Source organism: Mesoplodon densirostris, chromosome 8, assembly GCF_025265405.1.
Source record: "Mesoplodon densirostris isolate mMesDen1 chromosome 8, mMesDen1 primary haplotype, whole genome shotgun sequence".
In the NCBI taxonomy this organism is placed as follows: Eukaryota; Metazoa; Chordata; class Mammalia; order Artiodactyla; family Ziphiidae; genus Mesoplodon; species Mesoplodon densirostris.
This window is the reverse complement of record NC_082668.1, coordinates 51,897,570-51,911,366: the sequence shown is the minus strand read 5'-3', so window position 1 is coordinate 51,911,366 and position 13,797 is coordinate 51,897,570.

Genomic DNA, 13,797 nt, shown 5'->3' with positions numbered 1-13,797 from the left:
GTGGTATTCCCACTGTAGGGAGGCATTCATTTGTTTATTTCTAACTACTACGGGCATTTTTGTTTTCCATAGGCTCTAACATGACAACTTTTTCCACAACACTAGTTGTTCTAAACATCAGATACAGACTCATCCCTTTTGCCATTAGAAACGATTTTTGTTCCTTTCATAAGGTAAAAAAGATTTTACTCCTCTCTTTATCATCTTCTTGCATCATCAGCAAAAATGACCTCTAGAAAGGCATCTAGGGTGGAAGGAGATAAAATGGTTTCCCTGTGATCCATTCTTGTGCCCCTAAATAAGGACCCAGTCCTGAGGAAAGAATGCAGGCAGATGTCATGGTCTATGATAATTGCATCTCTGGGCAAATTTGGGCAAAATTTGCCCAGAAATTTGCTAGAAGAGTCTCTTTCAAGGAATGATCTTAGCAGCATTGTGGCTGATTTAGAGTTGCTTATAATAAACAAATCTATGGTTCATGGGTGTGTGAATAAGAACTCCAAGAAGAATATCATACAACTCCATAAAGTTTTAAATGGACATGTTTTATAATCTGAACACTCACAACTCTATTAACATGCCAACCTCATTAAAAATATCTTTAATTCTGGGCCAGAAATTGAGGAACTGTTGCAGGAAGGAAGGACTTGAGGATACACATGGGATATCACAGAACTTTTTATGCTTTGCTTGAACTTCACAATTGTGGATATGCATAAAATCATTAGTAAAGCTTGATATTTTATAAGACCTCTCATTTGTATGAGTCTGATTGAACATTTGCATTAGCTCAGTTGGTGTGACAAGGCAGGTTGTCTTTCAGACTCATGAAAAAGAATGGCTAAACCTGTTTTTGGCAAGAAAAAGGAGAAGATGAGAAAATGTGAAAATCTGTTGCTTGGATAACTGCTACTCATTCTTACTATGAAGTGGAGAAAAAAATTGAAGCAAATTACAAGAGAAAATCTCACCAATAAAATTAGGAAGAAACAGATTTAGAACTAGAGGGACTGGCTAGGTGGATTGACAGAAAGTGACATAGAATGAAAAGACAGCAAAATTATTATTATATTTTTGATTTTGCTGGCAGCATTGTTGAAAATAAGACCCTTCAATGAGCAGAAGCTGATAACTATAGGAAAAGCTTTGAGACTGCATTTTCTTGATATTAGAAGATTCCTTTATGACTCTCTGACTATGCCCTTAGATGTCCTATTCATTTACACAACAACACTAGTAAGGCTATTGTTTAACTATAAAACCAAACAGACAGCAGCAGGCTAAGGTCATGTGACTAAAAATTCCAGGGGTAATCTGTTAACTCAGACATTTTACACAGAAATACTAGCCAAAATCTGGTGAATTATTATTGGTACAGATTCTTACAATTAATGATCAAGGAGTATACTGGGTTTGAATACTGTCCCCCAATAATTCACGTCCATCCAAAATCTGTGAATGTGATCTTATTTGAAAATAGTATCTCTGCATATGTGATCAAATTAAAATGAGGACAAACTCGATTCATGTGGGCTGTAATCCAATGACTAGTATTCTTATAAGGAGGGGGAGATTTGAACACAGGCACATAGAGTAGACCATGTGAAGATGAAGACAGAGATTGGCATGACACATCAATAAGCCAAGAAATGCCAAGGATTGCTGACAAACACCAGAAGCTAGGAAGAAACAAGGAAGGATTTTCCTTTGAGCCTTTAGAGAGAACACGACCTTACCAACACCTTAATTTCAGACTTCTAGCTTCCAGAGCTGTGAGGCAGTAAATTTTTGTTGTTTTAAGCTGCATAGTTTGGGAAATTTATTATGTCAGTCCCAGGAAACTAATGCAAGAGCTATTTTGGTAATTTCAGATTTTACTAAAGGGAAGGTATTTTTGACAGTTGATCTCCAAGTGGTTGTAAATGTCTATAAACAGATGCTTCTGGATGTTATGGTTAATTTGCTGCAATGGTTTATGGCATGGAGGTGACAGAACTACCCTGAGAGGAGCTTCTGTCCCACGCACTCCCTCATCCATAAATGGAATAATTTTTCCAAAGTAATTGGAACACTACAAGTACATGTGACTTTAACTGCCTTTATCATGACCAGAAAGAGACACCTAATTAAATGATACTCATGCAGATGATGTTAGATACATGATTTGAATTGCTTTCTAATCTTGGGTGATCTATGTAATCTAATTGTTGGGAAGTCAAGAGAATATTCAGGGGGAAGTATATGACTGTCAGGTTCAGTGACCATGTATGGGGTGTGTGTGATGGATAAGAGATCCAAGGCAGGAAATGATAACTGACTCAACTGGAGGAAACTGTTGAGGTGACTTTAGAAAAACAGTGTACCCACCTTATGACTTAAAACACCATGGCAATTTTATTCTAGTCTAGAGAAATTATAATCCAGTTATGAGAATTGTGATTGAGAATGAAATATACTTGGATAAGGGGCTGAATTTATACTCAGGCTCTGGACAAGTTGTTTAAGAGGCCAAGATCAGCTTGCAAAACCTGCAGTGAGAGACCTTGGGCCTTTTGCAGTGATCTGGGTTCTGGTATATAAAATTTCTTAGGGTTGCCAAATAAGGGTGCTCAATAAATAGCAGTGGTTCTCAACCTAGAGCAATTTGGAAGTTCAGAACCATTCATTTGGCAGCTGTTGAGTAGTGGCCAGGGATGCTGCTAAACATCCTACAATGTACAGAACAGTCCCCCACAACAAAGAATTATCCAGCTGAAAATGTTTATAATGCTGAAGTTGAGCAACTTTGATGTTTAGTAATCTCTGTGAGGGATAGAGATGGTGCTCTGAAAGACCTGGATGTGGAAGTGGGAGAGTAGGAAACACCATGGTGGAGGCGTTCAAGATAAGGGTGATATTATGAATTAGAAAATTTGACCAGACAGATCATCTGATGGTTACGTCATTTTTTTCTAAGTGCATAATTTGGATGGTTATTATACATGAAGGAAGCATGTTGCATTTTTCTTTATCATGGGGATTATGTATAAATTCACTCTTCACTCAGTTTTACCCCAGCCTCACCTATTAATCTGGACTAGAAAGCACATGCCCCATGTGAGGAGGAAAAACCTAGGAAACCACATGAGATGTCCAAGTTTCTCTATGCTTTGTCTGCCTCTTCCTTCACTGTATCTTTGAAATTACTAGCGAAGCTTGATATGGGTAAGAATTCTGATTTGTGTGAGTCTTATTTGATGATATGATCCTTTGTATTAGCTCAGCAATGAGGATTGTTCATTCTGTAATGGCACGAACAGTCATCAGTATGAGGTTGGTTCTTCATCACTGACATATTAAGATAAAAATAAGTTACTATTAAAGATTGGGATGGCAATGCATGCTTACCCTTCTGAGAGAAGTTAAACATTTAAAAACAAATACTTCATTGTATGTTAATGTATAGGATCCACTGAGGAAAAATAGAAACTGCTTTTAAATAGAAAATAGCTTGCATCTAATACCTAAACAATGCCTTCACTACTTTGGATATATGGATTTTTTTTAACAAAAAAACAAGATCAAAAATTAACATTTTAAGATAGTAGCTCTGTCCTGCTATTGTTGATGTTACTTTATTTGAGCATTTACTGTGAGACTTTTTGTTTCCATTCTTGTTACTAGTTGTTGGGGGGAATAGGGGTGTGAGGACAACATCCTTATGAATGTCTTACTCTCCATGCTTTGCCTTCAACCCACCCTGTGAATGAATTGAAGTGGTTTTTTTTGTTGTTGTTGTTATCGTTGTATTGAGAGAAAAAGAAATTTATTTTGTAAGATGGTAGATAGTTCCCAAATTTACCCATTTCAGACACACTATGTAAAGTGAAACTATGGAGTCTGATATAAAAGTTATGTTTGCATGGGATTTTTGCAAAACTAGATAATGTTTCCAGTGATTACTTCTGGAATATAATTTTAATGATATTTAAAATTTCTATTATGAATAACAGATTTAATTAGACTTAATCTAATTAGTACGTATAAGCATAACTTTGATTTACACATTCAGAAGATAGTTTTAAAGTATTGAATTCCCTTTACAGATAGTTGATTAGAATTTAGATTAGGATGATCACATTTTAAATCTGTTCTTATTTTGCAAGTTTTAAAAAGCCATATTTAAGTAACTAGTGATAATCATTTAGGCTTTCTAAAAAGCTCTATTTTATGATTATGCTAATGATCAGAGATTTTAAGGACATAAAAATGATGAATTAAAAAGTGTAGAAATATCTCATGAGGTGATAAACTCTAGTCGTGTATACATACTGAGCTTATTTATATCCATGTTGAAAACAAATTTCAGGGTTTTTTTGTTTTGTTTTGTTTTTTTACTCATTATATAAACACAATAATCTTCTGGTTGTATACTATTCTTTTTAGCTGATGGGGAAAATAAAAACCCTCTTAATTCTTGCTTAATTACAAAATGCTCTTCTTTGGGGGAGGGAAATTACAAGTAAAGTACATATTCACCAAAGGCAACCTAAAATGCAAACTGAGTTTTGGGTATAAGACTGGGTTTATTTAAAGTCAAAGAATAAATGGTTTCAAGTGAATCTTCAGTTATCTTTTATTTTACCCTTATTCTGACCAGTGACAGGTTTGAACTAAGTGTTTGCTTATAACTTGTCTAGATTATGGGTTGAAAATCAAAATGCCTAGATGGACAAGTTTTGTGACACTAATTAAACAGGGAAAGATATTCTTCAATCCACAAAAATACATATTTTCTGCCATTTTGGGAAGAAACATTCTGCCCTTTTGACTCATCTTACTATTTTATATTGACCAAAATCTAAAAACAAAGCAATATTTATCTTTTAAAAAATGAAACAGTGAAAATATAACAATGAATTCAGATGGCAATTAGTCCAGAGTAAGGAAGATGAAAATAAATGAAGGAGATTGTGACAAAATGGAAAGCACACGTTTTCTTACGAAAGGAGGCAGATATTACCCAGTTCATAAAAATAAGTCCATTGTAAATATTTACTTTATAAACTCTAAAACTGCCAATTTTTCTTCGTTTAACCCTGCAGATCCTTTCTCTACCCTTTTCTGCTCTGCTCTGCTCTGCGCTCTGGGAAACTGCCTTCCATAAATTGCGCCTGCTGAAATCCCTTTTCCACTGGTTCTGGTTGGATTAGGCAACAGGAGAGCTGATTGTGGGAGGGAAGAGAGATCAGAGTAATTTCTTTCCTCTTCCCTTTCCCTGCCAGACAAGTTTGTGCAGTGGTTGCTCCTTTTGAGGTGCGCATCAGCTACAGCTTCAATCTTTGCTGGTGTCTGGTTACTCCTTGCCTTTTCTCACCTAGACCTAAGGATGGTAAGAACTTGCCACTCTTGCTAGCTCCCAGATGCATCCCCATCACATACTGGTTCAGTTAAGTCTGCTTAGACCTCTGTAAATTGTTTCTTCCTAAAACTTCTTTCAACTAACCTTTCCAGTGTGCCATCTGTTTCATGGTAGTACTCTGAATGGTAGAGTAACTCTACTCAACATACTTCTATTAAATACAATCTTTAATGTGCAGGATTGAGAGCTCAATTTTCCCATGCCTTCTACATTTTTTAAAAAACAAGTCAATTCAAAAATTTTAACAAACTGAAGAAAGTGCACATATACACATATTAGACTTTGTGAATTTCTGCAGGCTTTATATACACATGTAGTCAGCAACCAGATCAGGGAGCAGAAGATTACCAGATCCCCAAATCCCCCTTTGTGCTTCTTCTAGGTACTACTCTCTCAAGTGTAACCAATATCCTGACTTTGAACAACACGAATTTTTCTCAACTCTTTCTGAACTTTATATAAAGGGATTTTATTCAGCATGTAGACCACTTTAGTGTCTGGTTTCTTTGCTCAACATTGTTTCTGAGATTAACACATATTGTTAATTATAATTGTAATTCATTCATTCTCATTGCTGAGTAGTATTTCATTTAGGTACTTTATCTTTTTATTGGAGGGGTGGGGTGATGGACTTTTGGCTTGCTTCCAGTTTGGTGTATGATGAATAAAACAGCTATGAACATTCCATGCTTTTCTTTTAGTGAATATGTTTTCTCTTATTTCACGGATATAAATCTAGGATGGAACTGTTGGGGCACAGGACAGGTATAGACTTAGCATAAGTAGATACAGACAAATAATTTTCCAAAGTGGTTGTATCAGCTTACAGTCATGTTAACAAGCCATGAAAGAGCCATTTACTCTACAGTCTAACCAATATTTAGAATAGTCAGTATTTCTAAATAAGCCCTCCTGTTTTGTGTGAGTTTGATAAAGTCTAATGTCTAAAGATTACCAGGAACACACTTAGAGTCAAAGTAGATTTACTAACTTGTTGTCATAAGGTGAATGCACAAAGGGAAATAGTAGGTTGTCTCAGTAAAGGATAGCATGGGTTTATCTTATCCTAGGTGATTTTTTAGAAGGGTTAAGGAAAGAGGAATCTGTTCTGGATTCGGATTTGTCGAGAAATGATGTCAACTTAGTAATGCATACTTTAATAATTTCTAGTCTAGGATGTAAAATGAAAAAATAGGGTTAAGATTGTCATAATAAAAGAAGCAGTGGTCACTTATTTGACCAGGAGACAGGGATATTTAGTAATTTCTGTGATTGTGTGGTGTCTTTGTATTCTGTTTTGTTTCATTACAGTCAGGGAGTAATAGCATCAGATGTTGATATTTTATTAAATTATTTATATTTGGCAGGGAGCACCATGGACTGATGTTACTTACCAGGCCAGCTACCAGCTGTCAGCTAACAGGGCTAGTTTGTTATTTCTCAGTTCACCGTCTTGGCCAAAGGTAGTTAAAGTCAGGGTCCATGGTATTAATCTGTGGTGTTCAGAGCTGCACCATTGCCAAAATTCTATCGACTAGGAGGTTGTTTAGAAAATATTATTTGTGACTGGACTAGAGTTACTATCGCCTGCTCTTTTTGTTTCATTGTGAATTGTTGAATCATCTGATGTGACAATAACTATGAAGATTTATTTAAACTCTGAACAGGATGTATCAGCAAACTATAATACAGGCAAATATCAGAAATAAGATGATTATTGGTCTTTATGATAGGTCATGAACACAGGGGCCTAGATGATCAAACCCACATTGTAAAAAAATTGTAAGAAACATTGTAAAAGCTAGCTTGTATGTTCTAGAGATTCATTTTGTATATTGTAGGAGTCCTTTACCCTTTGAACTTGCAGTAGAGAAGAGTCTAGGAATAGGGATGAAATTCCTAAGCACACAGGAAGATTGAAGACAATTGATGGTCAATAAAGTATTGGGTAAAAAGGCAAGGCTTTTCAAAATTGAAAAATAATAGTTCCAAGGAAATGCATATCTCCTCAATCCATCTCTTACTCATTTATAGCTTATGCTTGACTGAGGACAATTAGTTCAGCTATTTGGGAAGAGAGTGTGAATTTAAACACATGATAGCACAATAAGGTTGTAAATTTTAGTGTCTGTTGTTAAGTGTGAACCATTAACAGAAAATTGTCAAATCAGAATTATCCAAGGTAGTCTTCAAGAGTGTTGTATGAGGCATATATTATTTCCTAAAGGAGGTCATAGTTTTCCTTTCTGAGAAATGGAAACGAGAATTGCTGTGTTCAGTATGTTGCAGAAATGGGTAGTGATATTTGACGGGGAGTAAAATAATGAGGACATTGGCAGATCTCCAGAGTATTTATTTATCCCATAAAGTGTATTAGTATTGATCCCAACAGAAAAAAATAATGAGTTAAACCTAAAAACTTAGAGACAAAGTCAGCCTTTGTGCTTAGATATTTCATTAACATGAAACGTATACACTCCTTGAAACGTATTTGTATTAGCATATTTTAGTTATACATAATTCACTTAAGATGACTGAATTTCCTTTTGATTTATTTATAACTTTTTATTCTGAGATAATTATAGATACACATGCAATTGTAAGAAAGATTATGGAGAGATCCTGAATATGCTTCAATTTTTCCCAGTGGTAACATATAACCATAGTACAATATCAAAACCAGGAAATTGACATTGATACAATTCACCGACTTTATTCAGGTTTCACCAGTCTCCCACCTGCTCATTTGTGCATGTGTGTATATTTATTTCTATGTAATTTTATCAAATGTGTAGATTTGTATTACCACCACCACAGCTGAAACACAGAAAAGTACTATTAAAAAAAAATCCCGTGTGCTACCATTTTATAGTCACAGTCACCTTCTTTCCTACCTTCCCCATAACTCCTGGCAACTATATAATTATGTAGTATGTAACACTTTTTCCCCACTCAGCATGATTCCCTTGATATCCATCCTAGTTATTGCATATATCAACAGTTTGTTCCTTTCTATTACTGGGAAGTTTCCATGGTGTATATATACTAAAAATTGTTTAACCATTCATCCATTGAAGACATTTGGGTTTTTCCCAGGTTTTGGCTATCACTATAAAGGTACAATGATAATTCATGTGTTTGTATAAACATTCACGTGTTTGTATGAAAATGTGTTTGTATGAACACAAATTTTCTTTTTTCTAGGGTAAACACCCAAGAGTACAATGGCTGAGTAATATAGTAAACACAAGTTTTGGAAGAAACTATTAATTTGTTTTCCAGAGTATCTGTATGACTTTACATTTACCAGTTACCTTTAGCAATTTTTCCAAATCCATACCAGCATTTGTTTCTAGCACTATTTTTTTTTAATTTTAGCAATTCTGATAGGTTGGTATAATATCTTATTATTCATCTGTATTTCCCTAAAGGCTAATGATGTTGAACATCTTTACACATAATTATCTTATTTGGCAAGAATTTTGCACATCTTTCTAATATAACTTGTCAATGTCTTTATTGATATACCATAATTTAAAGACTTTTAAGATCATTTCAAAACCTCTGAGTGTCCTGCTTTTCTTCTCATCTTGAAATTTAGTAAACAAGGCAATTATTGAAATTATAGTTTAATTATTCTATTGTTTTTTTTTAAATTTTGGCTTTTAGCAAGATGGAATTTACAGATAATTAATCTTCCAGTGACCCTTCTTTTTAAACTATCAACAAATATCAACTTAAAGTCTTCTTAACCTTTGAATTCTTTTAAGGAACATATCAATTGACCATTTAACCTAGTTTTGTTTTTTAATTTCTTGGTCCCACAAAAAGATGGACATATTGGTAGATATCAGGAAAGTCAAAAGGGTATGCACCCAAAAATGATCTGAAATTTTCACTAAAATTTTTCTCTGCATTTCACTTTGAATGTCTTCAAGTTTACCAACCATTTTTTCCTGCAATGCCTAATATGTTGTCAATCACATCTACTTTATTTTCCCTCTCATATGTATTTTTTTATCTCTAGAAGTTTAAGTTTAGTTTATATCTTCTATTTTATCATTATTCATGTGTTCCTCTATCTTCTTGACATATAGTTGATATTTGTAATAGCCGATTTTACTTCCTTGCCTGCTAATTCTATAAAGTGTCATCTCTCAGTCAGAATCTACTGACTGATTTTTTCCTTAGTATGGGGCACATTTTCTTGTTTCTATGAATGCTTGTTAGATTGTTATGATTTATTAATTATTAGTTTTACCTTGTTGGATTTTAGCTTTAATCTTTTTCCTATAAAATATTGTGATCAGTGTGATCTTTTCAAGATTTGTTTTCAATCTTTGTTAGAATGAGTCCATATTAGTCTTTAGTGTTACTTCTTTTTTCACTATTAAGAGAAAACTATTCTGAGCACTTACTCAATGACATCTCCTCTATTAGGTGGGTATTTTACTCTAGCTGGGAGGATCATGAACTGTTCTCAAACGTGCACCGTTCCAGTATTTATGCTGCTCACTGTTTATGGTTGTTCTTTGTTTAGCTTTGGGTCATCTTTTTTTCACATACATGCACCAAATAGTACTCAGTCAAAGTGCTTGAGGGAACCCTTCTGTAGATCCTGGAGTTAGTCTGTCTGTCTCTCTCTCTGTAGCTCCCTCCTCTTGAATATTTTGTCTCTCAAATTCTAGCCAACTTGCCCTCTCAGAACTCCAAACTTTGTCTTTATGATTTACAAAGTCTACTTTCTCTTCTCTGTGCTGTGCCTGGAAGTTCTCTCCAGGCAGTAAGCTGACTTAATTGTAGATCTCACCTCATTTTTTTTCTCTTCTCTCAGAGAGTGCTTTGCTGCCATTGTCCAGTGTCTAAAAAATGATTGCTTCAAATATTTTCGCTGTTTTTTTAGTTGTTTAAAGTGAGAGTGTTGCTTATTCCATCATGGACCAGAGTGGAATTTCTAATGCTGTAGATTAATGGATAAAAATTTCTAAATTAAATAAAGTCCAGTTTTTTTTCTTTTACATTCATGTTTTTCTGTCTTGTTTTGTTTTTGTTTTTGTTTTTGTTTTTTTGCAGTACACAGTCCTCTCACTGTTGTGGCCTCTCCCGTTGTGGAGCACAGGCTCCAGATGCACAGGCTCAGTGGCCATGGCTCACGGGCCCAGCCGCTCCGCGGCATGTGGGATCTTCCCAGACTGGGGCATGAACCCGTTTTCCCTGCATCGGCAGGCAGACTGTCAACCACTGCACCACCAGGGAAGCCCTTGTGCCCTGGTTTTTAAAACTTTGTCTAATCCAAGATCATAGAGATATGTATTTATTTCTACAAACTGTATTTTTCATATTTAGACTTATGATCTATTTCAAATTAATTTTTTTCTGTGTTAGTCTCTATAGTGATTCCATCTTGGATGATGTTCTTTTGGACTGAAGAGTTACCTTAAATTAGTAGTTTTACCATTTTATAAACAATGAAAGAACTTGATAACAATTTATTTCCATTTACTTCTCCATGCTGTCCATCAATAGAAGCCATGAGAAACTTCCACTCTTGGCTATAAAGGAATAAGACAGACTGAATTTGCCCTCCTACTTTAAACATCTAGAAAACTGAGCAAAATGTAAGTTGATCAATTAAATGAAAAAAAAAAGATTGTGTTTATTATCTTGATTCCATTGACTGAAAAAAAAAGCACAACATGAGAGTAAAATGAGGACTATATTTGCAGTAAAATGAGGACTATAGCCCGGGAGACAGCCTCTCAGATAGCTTTGAGGAACTGCTCCAAGAGGGAAGAGAGGAACTCAGTATATATGTGATTCTGGTGAAGGGGGCAATGTACAATCAAGCACACATTTTGGCAGAAGGTCACTGCTAGTTACAAGAATGTTGCTGCTAGTCATGAGGAGCAGATGTCTCCATTAATGATTTTAGTGCTTTCTAGATATGAGAAGGTGCAAGAAATTGGACTCATAAAATCTTCTCCTACAAATATCTATCTGGAGGCCTGCTCTGCCAGTTTTTCCCAGAGCACAGAGTGCCTCATTCCTGATATCCACCCTGAACTCCTTGCAGGGTGTGTTGAAGGTCAGGGACTGCAGTGGCTAGTAACCTAATCATTGTAAAGGCAGATGGCAAGTGACAATTTTTAGTTGGCAATTGCATTTCTCTTATACTCTGTGTAGGTCTAACAGTCATCTTGATTTAACTAACTTCCTTACCTTTATTTTACTTTAAGCCAAATCATTTTTTTCCTAAGATATTTAACCAGAATTTTGTTTTGCAGTGTATTTTGGTAAATGGATCTTCCTAAAGCATTAATTGCTCAAGCAAATCCTATTTAATTTTTTGTCTCTATTATTTATTGGCACTGCACTTATTGATTTGTAATAACCATATTTCAAAGAAAGTAGTCTCTTGACTCTGATGTTAGTTGTAGATAATTTAAAATTTATTATTTATATTTTGACCTTGAGGATTTCTAAAATTATTGTAGGAGGAAATTGGAAGTAAATAAAATGATTTGAAAGCAAATATTAAAACTTCTGAGAAGTGAACACTAGAGCATGAGAAAATGTTTTAAGATAAATTCAAGGGCTTTAGTGTAAGACTTTTCAATCTGGACTCTATCTCTTCTTACTTTTGTGATTTTAGGGAAGTAATAAACTTTTCTTGCTCCAGTATCCTTTCTATAAAATGGGAAAATAATTATACATATCTCATGGGACACCACTTAGAACTGTACCTGGTTCACTGCAAGTGCTGTCTTAAATAGTTATGAATCTTAGAGCAAGAACCTTCTTGTATACAAAAGTTTCACATAGGGGAAAATGTCAGGGAAATAAATCCTTAGGTTTTAATATTCTTAGAACATATTTCAGGAGATATTTTTCAGAAGCAAACTGTTGACTTCAAATTGAGTCAAGGCTGCAAAAATACTTATTACAAAGGGTATTTTAAAATCTCCCTCAATTGGATCATTGTACAGTCTAATTTAAACGTCTGACTCTTTTACCTGAGGGTTTTATTAGCATAAGAGAGATCTTGGTTATCATCACTATCATTATTATTGGCATTGACCTTATCTGAATAGTCATTCTAGGCTAATAGAGAGATAAAGAAATACCACTGAGGACTTCATTCTAATTGTAGGCTATTTATAGCTTACTATTAAAAACTGTTTTTCTTGATTTAAAATACCCTTTCATACTCAAAATTTTGAAAATTTGAAAATTTAATAATAATATGGTTTAAACATTTAGTAGCATATAATACCTTTATTTTGTATAGTTTTTTGTTTACAACTGTGGATTTGCAAAGTATGCTATTTACCAAGCTAAATGTCAGGGGAATCACAAAGACTGGCCTCAGATGCTGATTTATTAATTCATAAATCATTCAACTCTTTCTGTAGTGAATTATTTTATGTTTTCACATGCAGCATTCAAAAACATATTAAAGCAAGAATAACTAAAGAATCATTCTCAGTAATTTCTGCATTGTTAACTTTTGAAATGTTATGAACTAGTTACCATTAATTCAGCCATACTCCTTTCTATTGTGAAAAATACTTGTAATTTTATATTCGGAAGCCTATTATCTTCTTGTCTGCATTTAGTTATTCATTTAAAATCATTTATTATACATATGCTGTATCTCTCATATGTATGTATATGCTGTGAATATATGCATATGTATGTATGTGTATGTCATATGTATATATTTGTATATATATGTACACATGTGTATTATATATATTTGTGTGTATACATATGCACACATATATAATCTCTTGCATATACATAATGAGAGGTTAAAAGACTAAGCTAAGTATAACTCATGTCTCCCATTTCTGCTTAAATGTAATTTTTTCAGAAATACATGTCACTTCACCATTGTGCAGCCTGGAAAACATGGGCTGCATGAATGGCAACAAGGCACATGGGGTAGGTGTGGCTGTTTACTTTGGTGAAGAAATAACTTTCCTTTTGGTTTCAACCATCACTTTATGCCACAAAACCTCCATATAATAAAGTTATTTTCCGTAGGTTTGAGGAAAAAAACAAATGAGATTATAACACATAAAATGTATTAATCTTAAATTACTGACAAAATATAGAATAGCTTAAAGATCAGAGGGTTGAACACTTCATAAGCTTGTCCCCTCAAAGGTATAAGCTATTCCAAACCCTACAGCCGCTCTCTCCTGTCTAATGTCTATTGGTTGTATCTTCTAATCTCAGCTGTGAAAATCTCCACTTACCTTCTTGAAAGCCCTGCAACTTACCTATGTGAATTGAATTTCCTTCAGGCTCTTTAGTCCACTTCCAACAAAAATATTGCCTTTGATAAGATAGCAAGTGGGACTCAAGTATCTCTAGATGTAATCTTAGGACTC